This window comes from Panulirus ornatus, chromosome 11, assembly GCF_036320965.1.
Source record: "Panulirus ornatus isolate Po-2019 chromosome 11, ASM3632096v1, whole genome shotgun sequence".
Lineage (NCBI taxonomy): Eukaryota > Metazoa > Arthropoda > Malacostraca > Decapoda > Palinuridae > Panulirus > Panulirus ornatus.
In genome coordinates, this window is record NC_092234.1 from 46,053,268 (window position 1) to 46,070,511 (window position 17,244).

At 45.9% G+C, this 17,244-nt stretch overlaps 2 protein-coding genes across 2 annotated transcripts in view; one reads left to right on the plus strand and one right to left on the minus strand.

The window, feature by feature from the left end:
• Window positions 1-17,244, plus strand: part of LOC139751466 (uncharacterized) — a 690,594-nt gene that overhangs the window by 144,708 nt on the left and 528,642 nt on the right. The window lies entirely within an intron of this gene.
• LOC139751465 (uncharacterized) overlaps window positions 1-17,244 on the minus strand; it is a 393,736-nt gene that overhangs the window by 64,259 nt on the left and 312,233 nt on the right. The window lies entirely within an intron of this gene.

Here is a 17,244-nt window from a genome sequence, read left to right on the forward strand (position 1 = left end):
TGTTGCTCCAGTGGCTGTGGTGGCTGGAGGTGTGTAGCTCCAGTGGCTGTGGTGGCTGGAGGTGTGTTGCTCCAGTGGCTGTGGTGGCTGGAGGTGTGTAGCTCCAGTGGCTGTGGTGGCTGGAGGAGGTGTGTTGCTCCAGTGGCTGTGGTGGCTGGAGGTATGTTGCTCCAGTGGCTGTGGTGGCTGGAGGAGGTGTGTTGCTCCAGTGGCTGTGGTGGCTGGAGGTGTGTTGCTCCAGTGGCTGTGATGGCTGGAGGTGTGTTGCTCCAGTGGCTGTGGTGGCTGGAGGAGGTGTGTTGCTCCAGTGGCTGTGGTGGCTGGAGGTATGTTGCTCCAGTGGCTGTGGTGGCTGGAGGAGGTGTGTTGCTCCAGTGGCTGTGGTGGCTGGAGGTGTGTTGCTCCAGTGGTTGTGGTGGCTGGAGGTGTGTTGCTCCAGTGGCTGTGGTGGCTGGAGGTGTGTTGCTCCAGTGGCTGTGGTGGCTGGAGGAGGTGTGTTGCTCCAGTGGCTGTGGTGGCTGGAGGTGTGTTGCTCCAGTGGCTGTGGTGGCTGGAGGTGTGTTGCTCCAGTGGCAAGGGTAACCACTGTAGTAGTATTCAGATGTTGCTTCGGTGCTGGAGTACCACTTGAGGGTTGGAGTGCCACGTGAGGGTTTGGAGTGCCACGTGAGGGGTTGGAGTACCACGTGAGGGTTGGAGTACCACGTGAGGGTTTGAGTACCACTTGAGTGTTTCAGTAACACTTGAGTGTTTCAGTACCACTTGAGTGTCTGAGTGTAACTTGAGTATTTGAATACCACGTGAGTATATTTGAGTGTCACTTGAGTACACACACACACACACACACACACACACACACACACACACCTTAATTTGCATATCAACCAAGGTGTGCATTGTGGACCGTGGCTGATCCAGTCAAGTGTTGTATAGGTTAGGGAGTTGCTGGCAGGACCTAACCTGATCTATCCTAACCTAACCTGACCTAGGTGAAGTAAGAATGAAGGAAATTGAATGAAACAAAATTGGAACATTGAAGGAAATTGAATAAAACAAAATAGGAACAATGAAGGAAATTGAGTGAAACAAAGTTGAAACTATGAAGGAAATCAAGTGAAACAAAATGATTTTGAATGCCCGAACTGAAGCCACAGAGGTTTGACTTGGAAGATGTGTTCAGCGACAGCGAACCTGTTTCGAGATTCATATGCCACTGAAACGGGATTTTTATATCCCAGTGAAGCACTGGGATTCGAAGCGCAGCGAGACTGTGGTCAGGTTTTCAGAGATATCATTGAAGCAATGAGTTATTTTTTTTAAACTTGGGATTTTAAACGCTGATGAAGTAGTGGGATTTTAATGCTATAGTGTATTGGTATTTAAATGCTATAGTGTATTGGTATTTAAATGCTATAGTGTATTGGTATTTAAATGCTATAGTGTATTGGTATTTAAATGCTATAGTGTATTGGTATTTAAATGCTATAGTGTATTGGTATTTAAATGCTATAGTGTATTAGTGTATTGGTATTTAAATGTCAGTGGAGCAGTAAGGATATATAACGTGGAGTTTAAATGCCGTAGGGACAGATATATCACAAAAAATATAGTGGTATTTAAATGCCATTGAAAGCACGAAGCAATGGGAATTAATACTAGTATATGAGATTTGATATTTAAGTGCCAGCGAAGCAGTAAGGATATATAACGTGGAGTTTAAATACCGTGGAGACAGGGAGATTTAAAAAAAAAGATTGGTATTTAAATACCATTGAAGGCGCGTTTCAAACACCAGTGAAGTACTTTGATTTGAAGTGGACGTGAAACAGTTATTTTGAATGCCCGCGAATCAAAGAGGTTTAAACGGTAACAGAATCAGAGGGATTTAAATAAAACGGACCTGAAGTGAAGGGGTTTACACACCATACCAGCAAACATACCTTTAAAGTCTGCCCGGAACAGAATTGAGGTGCATCAGAATTAACGGGAATTTAAACGCCTTCCTAGTGTCGGGAATTGGGGGCTTCTATAACAAGGGAAATTAAACGCTATGTTGTACATGTGGAATTAAATGTCTCCCTGTAGCATTCAAACGGGATCCGACAACAGAAAGTAAATGCCCCGTTTAGTCAAGCAGGCATTTAAATACCCAACTGGCAACGGGAATTAGATGTCTCCTTGGCATTGGGGTACGAGAATTAGGTACTGCTATTAGTCATGGTAGTTGTAGTTGAATGCTACCGTGGTATCGGGAATTTTTTTTATACAGTGCCATGGTATCGGGAATGATACAGTACCGTGGTATCGGGAATGATACAGTACCGTGGTATCGGGAATTATACAGTACCGTGGTATCGGGAATGATACAGTACCGTGGTATCGGGAATTATACAGTACCGTGGTATCGGGAATGATACAGTACCATGGTATCGGGAAATTATACAGTACCACGGTATCGGGAATTATACAGTACCACGTTATCGGGAAGTTATACAGTACCACGGTATCGGGAAATTATACAGTACCACGGTATCGGGAAATTATACAGTACCACGGTATCGGGAAGTTATACAGTACCACGGTATCGGGAATTTAAACATATTCAGGAATGGGTCCTTCTCGTTTGGCAAATAATTTGCATACGAAAAGAAGAAGGAGGGAAAAGAAATAGCGACGGTTCCAGCACTGAGCCTTGTGGCACCCTGACCTGTCACATACAAACTCGCCCACCTTAACACTTCTCCTCCCCTGTTGTCAGTCCTCCTCCTAGATAAACTATTAGGCCATTGGTTCTCAGTGAATGTAGGTTTGCGGCAGGGGTGTGTGATGTCTCCATGGTTGTTTAATTTGTTTATGGATGGGGTTGTTAGGGCGGTAAATGCAAGAGTTTTGGAAAGAGGGGCAAGTATGAAGTCTGTTGGGGATGAGAGAGCTTGGGAAGTGAGTCAGTTGTTGTTCGCTGATGATACAGCGCTGGTGGCTGATTCATGTGAGAAACTGCAGAAGCTGGTGACTGAGTTTGGTAAAGTGTGTGGAAGAAGAAAGTTAAGAGTAAATGTGAATAAGAGCAAGGTTATTAGGTACAGTAGGGTTGAGGGTCAAGTCAATTGGGAGGTGAGTTTGAATGGAGAAAAACTGGAGGAAGTGAAGTGTTTTAGATATCTGGGAGTGGATCTGGCAGCGGATGGAACCATGGAAGCGGAAGTGGATCATAGGGTGGGGGAGGGGGCGAAAATTCTGGGGGCCTTGAAGAATGTGTGGAAGTCGAGAACATTATCTCGGAAAGCAAAAATGGGTATGTTTGAAGGAATAGTGGTTCCAACAATGTTGTATGGTTGCGAGGCGTGGGCTATGGATAGAGTTGTGCGCAGGAGGATGGATGTGCTGGAAATGAGATGTTTGAGGACAATGTGTGGTGTGAGGTGGTTTGATCGAGTGAGTAACGTAAGGGTAAGAGAGATGTGTGGAAATAAAAAGAGCGTGGTTGAGAGAGCAGAAGAGGGTGTTTTGAAGTGGTTTGGGCACATGGAGAGAATGAGTGAGGAAAGATTGACCAAGAGGATATATGTGTCGGAGGTGGAGGGAACGAGGAGAAGAGGGAGACCAAATTGGAGGTGGAAAGATGGAGTGAAAAATATTTTGTGTGATCGGGGCCTGAACATGCAGGAGGGTGAAAGGAGGGCAAGGAATAGAGTGAATTGGAGCGATGTGGTATACCGAGGTTGACGTGCTGTCAGTGGATTGAATCAAGGCATGTGAAGCGTCTGGGGTAAACCATGGAAAGCTGTGTAGGTATGTATATTTGCGTGTGTGGACGTATGTATATACATGTGTATGGGGGGGGGTTGGGCCATTTCTTTCGTCTGTTTCCTTGCGCTACCTCGCAAACGCGGGAGACAGCGACAAAGTATAAAAAAAAAAAAAAAAAAAAAAAAAATATATATATATATATATATATATATATATATATATATATATATATATATATATATATATATTAATTTTTTTTTTCGTACTTTTCGCCATTTCCCGCGTTAGCGAGGTAGCGTTAAGAACAGAGGACTGAGCCTTGGAGGGATTATCCTCACTTGGCCCCCTTCTCTGTTTCTTCTTTGGGGAAATGAAAAAACGAAAGGGGAGGATTTCCATTAGCCCCCCGCTCCCTCCCCTTTTAGTCGCCTTCTACGACACGCAGGGAATACGTGGGAAGTACCCTTTCTCCCCTATCCCCAGGGATAATATATATATATATATATATATATATATATATATATATATATATATATATATTAGTCCACCCTGCCCATCCTTATAGCCCTCTTCCCCACCGACCCATTTTCTTTGAAGGATGTTGTTTACTGTGTCGTAAGGTATCCAGCAGATTCGTGTGTGTGTGCGTGTGTGTGTGCGTGTGTGTGTGTGTGTGTGTGTGTGTGTGTTAAGGAATTAAAACCTTGGGTGGCAGCGGGGTGGTGGCGGGTGGCTTGTAACCGGAGCCACTTGTAAACATTTGCAAATACAATGGTTCGAGACCCGCCGAGGGAGGGAAGGGGGGGGGGGGGGATGAGACCTGACCACGGTGGCGGCACCCTCCCCCATGGGACACTGATCCGGTGGGGAGAGGGGGAGAGAGAGGGGAGACAGAAGGTCGAGAAGGGGAGGAGAGGGTGGGTGTTGGTCTGGGGAGGTTATGAGAGGTGGGTTCTGGGGTGGTTATGAGAGGTGGTTCTGGGGTGGTTATGAGAGGTGGGTTCTGGGGAGGTTATGAGAGGTGGGTTCTGGGGTGGTTATGAGTGGTGGGTTCTGGGGAGGTGATGAGAGGTGGTTCTGGGGAGGTTATGAGAGGTGGTTCTGGGGAGGTTATGAGAGGTGGTTCAGGGGAGTGTATGAGAGGAGGTACTGGGGTGGGTATGAGAGGTGGGTTTTGGGGTGGTTATGAGAGGTGGGTTTTGGGGTGGTTATGAGAGGTGGTTCTGGGGAGGTTATGAGAGGTGGTTCAGGGGAGTGTATGAGAGGAGGTACTGGGGTGGGTATGAGAGGTGGTTCTGGGGAGCTTATGAGAGGTGTTTTTTTTTTGAGGGGGGAGATAACAATGGCGAGTGGGGTGATCTTTAGGGCGGGTGTATACACTGAAGTACATAAGATGATTATAATAGAGAGGTCTCGCTTTTTATTTTTTTTATTGAGGAGGGGTTGCGGTGGGAAGGGGAGGAGGTTCGTAAAACAAGACTATATATATATATATATATATATATATATATATATATATATATATACACCATAGCCTAAGTCAGGTACCCATTTTATCAACCAACCCACAGGGGTGGATGATGAACAGCTGGATTGACTGTGGACCGACTGCCGCAACCGGGATTCGAACCTATGCCCTCGACCATGATGATGATGGTGCCGTGTGGGCGTGGCTGTGTGTGATGATAAGGGCTGGAATCATTATTATTCTGCAGTGATTTTGGCAGTGTAGGCTTAGGCACTGTCTTGCGTCCAGTCAGCGCATGGCCAGCAAGTACAACAAAACACCCACTCAGTGTGAGTGTAAAGTAAGCACTCGGTAAAGTATACGAAGCTACTTAATAGAAGTGTGAAGTATAAGTAAGCTCAGTAAAGTATACGAAGGCACTTAATTGAAGTGTAAAGTATAAGTAAGTACTCAGTAAAGTATACGAAGGCACTTAGTAAAGGATTAAAGTATAAGTAAACACTCAAGTGGTAGTAAAGTATACGAAAGCACTCAGTTTGTGTAAAGTATAAGTAAACACTCAGTAAGGTGTACGAAGACACTAAAAGAGTGAATTATAAGTTAACACTCAGTAAAGTGTACGAAGACACTAAGAGAGTGAATTATAAGTAAGCGCTTAACGATAGAAAAATGCGAAATCACTCACCAAGAGAGTAAAGTATAAGTAAGCACTCAGTAAAGTGTATGAAGACACTTACTTAAAGAGTAAAGTTTAAGTAAGCACTCAGTAAAGTGTACGAGACAGACTAAAGTATAAGTAAGCACTCAGCAAAGTGTACGAAGACAGTAAAGTATAAGTAAGCACTCGGTAAAATGTACGAAGACAGTAAAGTATAAGTAAGGACTCAGTAAAGTGTACGAAGACACTTACTTAAAGAGTATAGTATAAGTAAGCACTCGGCAAAGTATGCGAAGGCATTTACTAACAGATTAAAGTGTAAGCAAGCACTTAAGTGCTAGTCAACAAAAGTATTCAGTAAAGGCAAAAATGGATCAATAAAGATGCCTGAACCCGTCATTTAGTGAATCAGTAAAAACACGTCTTTGTGCTCAGGAAAAACACGTCTTTGTGCTCAGTAAAAACACGTCTTTGTGCTCAGTAAAAACACGTCTTTGTGCTCAGTAAAAACACGTCTTTGTGCTCAGTAAAAACACGTCTTGGTGCTCAGTAAAAATACCGCCAGCCAAGTTTGTGTGTGTGTGTGTTTGTGTGTGTGTGTGTGTGGCTACCATGTGAATGTAGCGGATCACTCACACTCTCACTCCACGTGGCTCGAGGGGGACCTTGGGGTCCTTCTCCTCCTCCTCCTCTTCCCCCACCTCACCACCACCGGTCGACGACACACCCTCCCACTCCCCTCCATGTGATATGATTTCATTAATCCAATTTGTGTTCTGGCCACACGCTCAGGAGCGGGTGGGTGGTAAGGACCCGATCGCGGGGAGAACTGGTGGGCCGCCACTCATCCCCTCCTCCCACACACACACACACACACACACACGCACCTACCCACCCGCCCTTACAGTACTAGGGCCACCAGCGGCCAGGATTTGGCCAGCGCTGTGGCACACACACACACACTCATATACATACACACATACACACGCACTAATATATATACACAAATACACACGCACTAATATATATACACACACACACACACACACACACACACACACACACACACACACACACACACACACGTATATACATACACACTCATACACACACACACACGTATATACATACACACACACACACACACACACACACACACACACACACACACACACACACTGATCCGGATAAAAATAGTGTGTGTGTGTGTGTGTGTGTGTACGTCATATTAGAAAATGGGCAGTGGTCGTGTTGTTACACTCGCTGATTTCGTGCACATATTTGTCTTGCGGGCCGTGGATGAGCATCATGGCGGCCGATGGTCAGCTGTGGCAGTTTGCCTTAGGGTCGTTATGACCCCGTCGCTTCTCATTCATGGGCCATCCGTGGTGTGGTGGTCAGCGTTGCTGGACGTGACGCAGCCCAGGGATCGAGGAAGCGTCGTGACCCCGTCGCTTCTCATTCATGGGCCATCCGTGGTGTGGTGGTCAGCGTTGCTGGACGTGACGCAGCCCAGGGATCGAGGAAGCGTCGGGTCGAATCCCGGTCGCGGCAGTGGGTCCACAGTTAGCCCAGGGGTTCATCCTTTCCCCAAGAAGGCTGGTTGATAAATCACATGTTTACCAAATGGCGTCGTAGCTTCGTCTATTCGATGTATATCAACTGACTGTTATATTTCTCTCTTGTGTCTCCCCTGATGATGTGATTATTACACGAAAGTGCACTTGGGAACTTATCTTGTTTCATTTTTCCCCGTAGACTCATAGGAATATCTTGATCACGCGCAAAATTGTGATCCTTTCCAATATATATATATATATATATATATATATATATATATATATATATATATATATATATATATATATATATATATATATAGGCTGGTTCCGAAGCTCTGGTTCTTAATGGGTTATAAATCTTTGTTGTTGTTGATGAGATTATACGAAGTTAATCTCAAAGTTTTATAAGTGATGTTATGTGAACTTATGATAAAGTTAGATTGGATAAGTGAAATTAACTTTCCCTGGTTACCTGATTTACACTCATTTGGCTGTAGTGTTTGTGTGTGTGTGTGTGTGTGTGTGTTATAATGGGTAGGAGTTCTACACTCGTGGGGCATCCCATCTCATGTACTGTACGGGGGAGGGAGTTCTACACTCGTGGGGGGGTCCTATCTCTTGTACTGTACGGGGGAGGGAGTTCTACACTCGTGGGGGGGCCCTATCTCTTGTACTGTACGGGGGAGGGAGTTCTACACTCGTGGGGCCACCATCTCTTGTACTGTACGGGGGAGGGAGTTCTACACTCGTGGGGGGGACCACTATCTCTTGTACTGTACGGGGGAGGGAGTTCTACACTCGTGGGGGCCCTATCTCTTGTACTGTACGGGGAGGGAGTTCTACACTCGTGGGGGGGACCACTATCTCTTGTACTGTACGGGGAGGGAGTTCTACACTCGTGGGGCGCCACCATCTCTTGTACTGTACGGGGGAGGGAGTTCTACACTCGTGGGGCCACCATCTCTTGTACTGTACGGGGGAGGGAGTTCTACACTCGTGGGGCCTCCATCTCTCGTACTGTACGGGGAGGGAGTTCTACACTCGTGGGGCGTCCACCATCTCTCGTACTGTACGGGGAGGGAGTTCTACACTCGTGGGGACCACCATCTCGTGTACTGTACGGGGGAGGGAGTTCTACACTCGTGGGGGTCCACCATCTCTTGTACTGTACGGGGGAGGGAGTTCTACACTCGTGGGGGGGCCCTATCTCTTGTACTGTACGGGGGAGGGAGTTCTACACTCGTGGGGCCACCATCTCTTGCACTGTACGTGGAGTTCTACACTCGTGGGGCGCCACCATCTCTTGTACTGTACGGGGAGGGAGTTCTACACTCGTGGGGGCCCTATCTCTTGTACTGTACGGGGGAGGGAGTTCTACACTCGTGGGACCACCATCTCTTGTACTGTACGGGGGAGGGAGTTCTACACTCGTGGGGGCCCTATCTCTTGTACTGTACGGGGGAGGGAGTTCTACACTCGTGGGGGTCCACCATCTCTTGTACTGTACGGGGAGGGAGTTCGTGGGCGTCCACCATCTCTTGAACATTCCCTACCATCTTACAACTTCTTCAATTTATGTATGGCGTCTGCATTAACCATGTCCTCACAGTCAGTCTGTCCCATTTCATCCACAACTTTTATAATATTAAAATACTTCTTTACATCTTTCTTTAAGAAGTTTTCTTCCTTAGTTCCATGTTCGTCTGGTCGCTCTGTTCCTTACATCCCTCGAAGAACTCTTCACTCTCCCACGTCGCTGATCTGTGTGTGTTTTTTTAAACGCGTTGTGAAGGCCATGATCGGGTCATTCGTGACTCGTCTCTCCTCCAAAGTGGGCAAACATAGAGCCTCTAGCCTTTGCATGTGTGTGTGTGTGTGTGTGTGTGAGAGAGAGAGAGAGAGAGAGAGAGAGAGAGAGAGAGAGAGAGAGAGAGAGAGAGAGAGAAGGCTTTGTTGGTCACGGGGGGAGTCCGGTAGTGCTGTGGGATGGATAGGGTGGAGAGAGAGAGAGAGAGAGAGAGAGAGAGAGAGAGAGAGAGAGAGAAGGTTTTGTTGGTCACGGGGAGAGTCCGGTAGTGCTGTGGGATGGATAGGGTGGAGAGAGAGAGAGAGAGAGAGAGAGAGAGAGAGAGAGAGAGAGAGAGAGAGAGAGAGAGAGAGAGAGAAGGTTTTGTTGGTCACGGGGAGAGTCCGGTAGTGCTGTGGGACGGCTATATAGGGTGGAGAGAGAGAGAGAGAGAGAGGTTTTGTTGGTCACGGGGGAGTCCGGTAGTGCTGTGGGATGGATAGGGTGGAGAGAGAGAGAGAGAGAGAGAGAGAGAGAGAGAGAGAGAGAGAGAGAGAGAGAGAGAGAGAGAAGGTTTTGTTGGTCACGGGGAGAGTCCGGTAGTGCTGTGGGATGGATAGGGTGGAGAGAGAGAGAGAGAGAGAGAGAGAGAGAGAGAGAGAGAGAGAGAGAGAAGGTTTTGTTGGTCACGGGGAGAGTCCGGTAGTGCTGTGGGATGGATAGGGTGGGGGGGCCTTGTCATCCTTTCCTGGGATGGGTCCGTCCGTCCGTCCCCATTCCATGGCTTTGGACAGAAGGATGCTCCTCCTCTGTCCAGGACCTCCACCCCGTCCGTCCATGGCCTAGACGGACGGAAGGGCGTTCGTCTGTCTCATTCAGCGCAGTCCTCGGTGTCCTCCCGTTTTCTTTAGCTCGGGAGAAAATGGAGGGAGGGACGGTAGCACTGGTGGTTTTTTTTTACCAAGGCGCTGATGATCAAAATCGCACTCACACCTTACCTTTCCTCGGTTCGAATCCCAACCTACCTACGCAGGTTCGAATCCGTTCTTACCCAGGTTCGAATCCCTATCTACCTACCCAGGTTCGAATCCCTACCTACCCAGGTTCGAATCCCTTCTTCACTCTGCGCACATAAGCCCTCACAAACCCTTCACCTCTCACACACTTATGTCACCCTCACACACGCTCACTCCCCACATATATCACTCTCACACACTCACTCTCCCTCCCTCCCCGCCTTCAAGGCATAACCCCTCACCTCTCACACACTCATGTCACTCTCACACACTCACTCCCCACATATGTCTCTCTCACGCACTCACTCCCCACATATGTCACTCACGCACTCACTCCCCCCACACACCCTTATGTCACTCTCACGCACTCACTCCTCTTCCCCCCCCATCACACTCATATGACACTCTCACACACTCACCCCCTCCCCCTCCCCTTCAAGGCTTCCAGACTCTCCATATGTTCTCTCACCCTCTCCCTCCCCCATCCCACTCCCCCTAGCGTGAAGAACATCCACGGATAATGAACATGACACGTGAAGAACAACCAGTTCAACTTAACTAACCAGTACTGTTAATGTATGTGTCGTCAAACCCCCCTCCCCCTCCCTCCCTCCCTCCCCCGCTAAATGAATAAATGAATATATAAATGAATGAATAAACTTTTGAATAAAGCACTTCTGTGGATGACATTTGAGCGAGAGTATCACTGAATATTGAATGACCAAATATCCAATCCTGATTAATCTTGTTTACATAAAATCAATGCAGCAGCCAATATCCGTACGTCACCGGCTGTCGTCATCCCGGTAACGCCGGTCATCATCCCGGTAACACCGGTCATCATCCCGGTAACGCCGGTCATCATCCCGGTAACGCCGGTCATCATCCCGGTAACGCCGGTCATCATCCCGGTAACGCCGGTCATCATCCCGGTAACACCTGCCGTCATCCCGGTAACGCCGGTCATCATCCCAGTAACACTAGTTATCATCCCGGTAACGCCGGTAACACCGGTCATCATCCCGGTAACACCGGTCATCATTCCGGTAACACCAGTCATCATCCCGGTAACACCAGTCATCATCCCGGTAACACCGGTCATCATCCCAGTAACACCAGTCATCATCCCGGTAACACCAGTCATCATCCCGGTAACACCAGTCATCATCCCAGATAATGTAGAATACATGTATTAGATCACCCCTTAATCTTCTCTCTTCTCAGCTCAGTGCGTCTTGGTGGCGTGCGTGCAGTCGGCTCGCGTAGGATCGCGTTCGTCTTTCAGGGATTCGACTTGGTGGCCGGACGATCTCTCTCTCTCTCTCTCTCTCTCTCTCTCTCTCTCTCTCTCTCTCTCTCTCTCTCTCTCTCTCTCTCTCTCTCCCCAAATTCTGTCCTGCGTTTTACCGGAAGGCCGGCGACCAAAACTGAACGCCGTATTCCAAGCGGGACGTCCACTCCCTTTGCGAAGTCTCGAATTTTGTCCGCCATATAATTTTTTTTTCTTTTTTTCTTTATTGCTTCGCCGGACAGCTTGCTTGACTTCGGGGAGACGAGACATTATCATTCCCCGAGGCATCTCCGTCTTCTTCATTTACCTTTCGTATCTCAAAAAGGACTCTCGCTATGACTTTGCCCCTCCATGTTTGTTTTTGTTTTTTGTTTACTCCGGATGTGTTGTATTTTTATTTACTCCGGATGTGTTGTCTCACTTTTCACGTCTACCGATGTGGTAAATTCATGCGACACACCCTTGAGCTCAACTCCTTACTTTACTGTTTATCAACTCGAGGGTCTGTACAACGTCTCAAATTCTGCCTCCTTGTCGTACAGGATTCGTGTATAATGCGGGTCAAGTGTGGCAGGTGTGAGTGTCCGGTGTAGCCCTGTTCTTCTAATTTGTCTAGTGTAAGCCAAGTTACTTAAGAAACAGGTTACTTAAGAAACCGATGCTTTTTTCATGTCGCCTTCCGGTACAATGGCGCTAATCAGTAAGACCCTCATTCAAAAGCAGGCCGAAGTAGGCGAAAATTGGGAGCGTTTACGACGTCCCATGTAAGGGTTGTAAAGACGTACACATTAGCCAAACTGTAGCTTCCCTGGAACCCTTAACTACCCAATGACATCGTACCCTCCCCCCCCCCCATCATCTAATTAGGCTACCCGTCGCTCTAATTGCTGGTTCTAAGCACTCTTAATTGGTCCCCAGGTCACTCAGAAGCACAGCGTCCCATCATCAGCCAAACCATTATGAAAAGAATTAGCCATGAAACGATGACGTAAGAAGAGTAGTTGAACACCCATATCTTTAGACCCAGGCCCACCTCTTCCTTCCCTTCCCCCCCCCCCCCCCCACACACACACAGACACACACACACACACACACACACACACACACACACACACACACACACACACACACACACACACACACCTTAACCACAAGGCACCACATACATACCCCCTCATCCCCCTCCTCCTCCTCCTCCTCCTCCTCCTGCTGCTGCTGCTGCTGCTGCTGCTGCTGCTCCTCGTCCTCCTCCTCCTCCTCCTCCTCCCACTTTAACCTTAAACGGTCAGGGTTGTGTGGTATCCGGCGCGGCACACTATGTAGACGCAATCTGGTTGTGGTGGTGGTTGTGGTGGTTGTGGTAGTGGTGGTAGGATATAACAAATCTTTATGGATTGTTTGCGCCTGATGACCAGGAGGCGGATTTTACCCTCATGATTATCATCACGGACTAGTGTGGTCATCATATCAACGTGTGTGGGTGTGGATGTGTGTGTGGGTGTGGGTAGGTGTGTGTGTGTGTGGGTGTATGTGGGTAGGTGTGTGTGTGGGTGTATGTGGGTAGGTGTGTGTGTGGGTGGGTGTGGGTAGGTGTGTGGGTGGGTAGGTGTGGGTGTGTGTGTGTGGGTGTATGTGGGTAGGTGTGTGTGTGTGTGTGGGTGTGGGTAGGTGTGTGTGTGGGTGTGTGTGGGTAGGTGTGTGTGTGTGGGTGTGTGGGTGTATGTGGGTAGGTGTGTGTGTGTGTGTGGGTTTGGGTAGGTGTGTGTGTGAGTGTGTGGGTGTGTTGATCGGTGTTTCCGGACCACAACTTCTAGTGATAACATAGCGAGCGGAGGGAGTCGCCTTCGACGTGGCTATATATATATATATATATATATATATATATATATATATATATATATATATATATATATATATATATATATCCGCCCTCAGAGTTGGCCGCCTTACCCTGCCCACTGAATGAAGCGCAACCTTGTCAAGAGGGTCCTAGTTAATGATGACGTCCTAGAGTTGAACAATTAAAATGATAATAATAATGATAATGATCATAATTATGATAATAATAATAATAATAATAATAATAATAATGACGATAATAATAATGATAGTAATAATAATAATAATAATAATAATAATAATAATAATAATAATAATAACGATAATAATAATGATAATAATAATAACGATAATAATAATTATAATAATAATAATTATAATAATAATGATAATAATTGATAATCCAGATTTATAGGAATGGGGTTACAAGCTCCCCTTTGTTCACTTCAAAAGGGTTCAATTTATATCCCGTTGTATCACATACACGTTTTTATACACATATGGTGTGTGTGTGTGTGTGTGTGTGTGTGTGTGTGTTTGGGGCCAAGGTTCATCACATATTCATACCTCCCATAGGCTGAGCCATTGCTCATGTACCGCTCTGTCAGTTGCGGCTCATTTGCATAATAGCACTCTGTTCCTCTCTCTCTCTCTCTCTCTCTCTCTCTCTCTCTCTCTCTCTCTCTCTCCCTCCACCCCTCCCTCCCCCCTCCTCTATCGCTGATGTGTAATTTCGGCTGAGCTAAATTGCTGTGTTGTGAGCTTTGACCAACACACACACACACACACACACACACACACACATACATGCACACATACATACATACATACATACATACATACATACATACATACATACACACACACACAGAGGGCATCACGTGTGTTAAAAAAAAAATATATATATATATATATATATATATATATATATATATATATATATATATATATATATATATATATATATATGAGATACGACCTTACCTCTACTGAATTGTAGGTAAGCCGAATGGGACACAGACGTGTGGGACGGGATGCAGCCCTGGGCTGTACTTGGTGGTAATTAGTGCCCTAGTGAGTGGGGGGGAGGGGGAGGGGGGGATATGTGATGTCATGAGACGGGGGATTATAGGGTGGGGGGAGGAAGGGGGTGGGGGGGGGGGCGGCTGACTGCGTCACAGTACGGTCCGTGATTGGTACATAAGGTCGTCGTGGTTCGCTCCGGGTCACGTTATCAGGGTACAGTCATAAACTGTATTGCATGTAATTGTTGCATTATCAAGATGTGATATATATATATATATATATATATATATATATATATATATATATATATATATATATATATATAATTATATAATATATATTCCTATGAGTCCATGGGGGAAAATGAAACACGAAAAGTTCCCAAGTGCACTTTCCTGTAATAATCACATCATCAGGGGAGACACAAGAGAGAAATATAACAGTCAGTTGATATACAACGAAGAGACGTAGGTAGGACGCCATTTGGTAAACATGTGATTGTCCAAGACAGACAACGAGCGTATCATAAACTTATTATTTTACAAACTGTGATCCTATATATATATATATATATATATATATATATATATATATATATATATATATATATATACACCCTCTAGCCAAAGCCAGATACCCGATTTATCGAACGGCCCCGTCTGGGTGGATGAACAGCTGCGTTGACTGTGTACCATCTACCGCAACAAGGGCTCGAACCGATGCGATCTCGACGCCGGGCGGCCCGTGAGTGCCCCACGGTTAGTCAGTAACGCTACCCGCCACACCACGGCGGTCCATTATTACCCATAATCTCATCATTAGATAACACTTATGGACATGGCCTGGACCACATCATCTCCATGACCACACATTATGGACATGACCTGGGCCACATCACCATGACCGCACATTATGGACATGACCTGGACCACATCACCATGACCACACATTATGGACATGACCTGGACCACATCATCATGACCACACATTATGGACATGACCTGGACCACATCACCATGACCACACATTATGGACATGACCTGGACCACATCACCATGACCACACATTATGGACATGACCTGGACCACATCATCATGACCACACATTATGGACATGACCTGGACCACATCACCATGACCACACATTATGGACATGACCTGGACCACATCATCATGGCCACACATTATGGACATGACCTGGACCACATCATCATGACCACACATTATGGACATGACCTGGACCACATCATCATGACCACACATTATGGACATGACCTGGACCACATCATCATGACCACACATTATGGACATGACCTGGACCACATCATCATGACCACACATTATGGACATGACCTGGACCACATCATCATCATGACCACACATTATGGACATGACCTGGACCACATCATCATGGCCACACATTATGGACATGACCTGGACCACATCATCACCACCACACGTTACCAATTATGACAAATGTGTTTTTAATATTCAAACAACTTTGTCAATTTGCATCTAGATTTTTTTTTTCTGTTGTTTTTGTTTGAAGGTTGGTGGTTCAAAATCAGCTAAAGTGTATTGTTGCATTGATATATATATATATATATATATATATATATATATATATATATATATATATATATATATATATATATATATATATATATATATATATATATATTATCCTGAACTTATAAAGAAATATAGAAAAACATGTAGTGAATGTATGATAATGTTAAACACGGGTGAATAATCAAATGAATAAATGAGTTAATTAACAAGGACGGAGTCATAACTGGAGGGAGGAAGGGAGAGTTTTTTTGTATTTATTTTGCCAGTCCTATACTGAAGAACGAAAATGAATTGGTCTATGTGGAATGCAGGTGGAGTTCGTCACTACAAGCGATGGATTATACACGAAGACACGAGTGGGTACCATGAATGAATGAATGAATTATGAATATAACCAAATGAATGAGAAAAATATATCTTAAGCAAGACTTAGAGCGATAATTGAGTGAGTGGTTAATCCCCGTTAGCCTGTTAATCCCCTACGGATTATGCAGATGAATGAAGGAGTACATGAATAATCAGCCACAATAAGTTGTAACAACAGTAACACCGTAACACTATACACAAGGGGATTTACGTGGTTATGGGTGGAGAAAGGGAAGTGTGCTTGTTAGTAGATGGGTTAGGTCATGATAGATACGAGTTAATCACCGGGTAGATGCGTTGATTAATCCGGGATGCGGTGGTTGATCCTTAGGTATATGCCGTGGTTAATCCCCAGATAGATGTCATGATTAATCCTTGGATAGACGGGTTAGTCTATCAGCTTCTCTCTGTGTAGATGTGATGGTTAATCAGTTCATGGATGAGTTACGTAATCCCCCCCCTTACCTCCAGTTAATCAACTGGGGGATGAGTTACGTAATCCCCCCCCCTTACCTCCAGTTAATCAACTGGGGGATGAGTCAGGTAAATCCCCCCTATAGATTTGCTAGTCAATCCTTGGGTAGATGAGTCTCTTAATCCCCTGGTGGATGTGAGGATTAATCTCCGGGTAGATGAGTCTTAATCCCCTGGTGGATATGAGGATTAATCTCCAGGCAGATGAGTCTGTTAATCCCCCGGTGGATGTGAGGATTAAACTCCGGGCAGATGAGTCTGTTAATCCCCTTGGGGATGTGAGGATTAATCTCCGGGCAGATGAGTCTGTTAATCCCCCGGTGGATGTGAGGATTAATCTCCGGGCAAATGAGTCTCTTAATCCCCTTGGTGGATGTGAGGATTAATCCGGGCAAATGAGTCTGTTGATCCCCTGGTGGATGTGAGGATTAATCTCC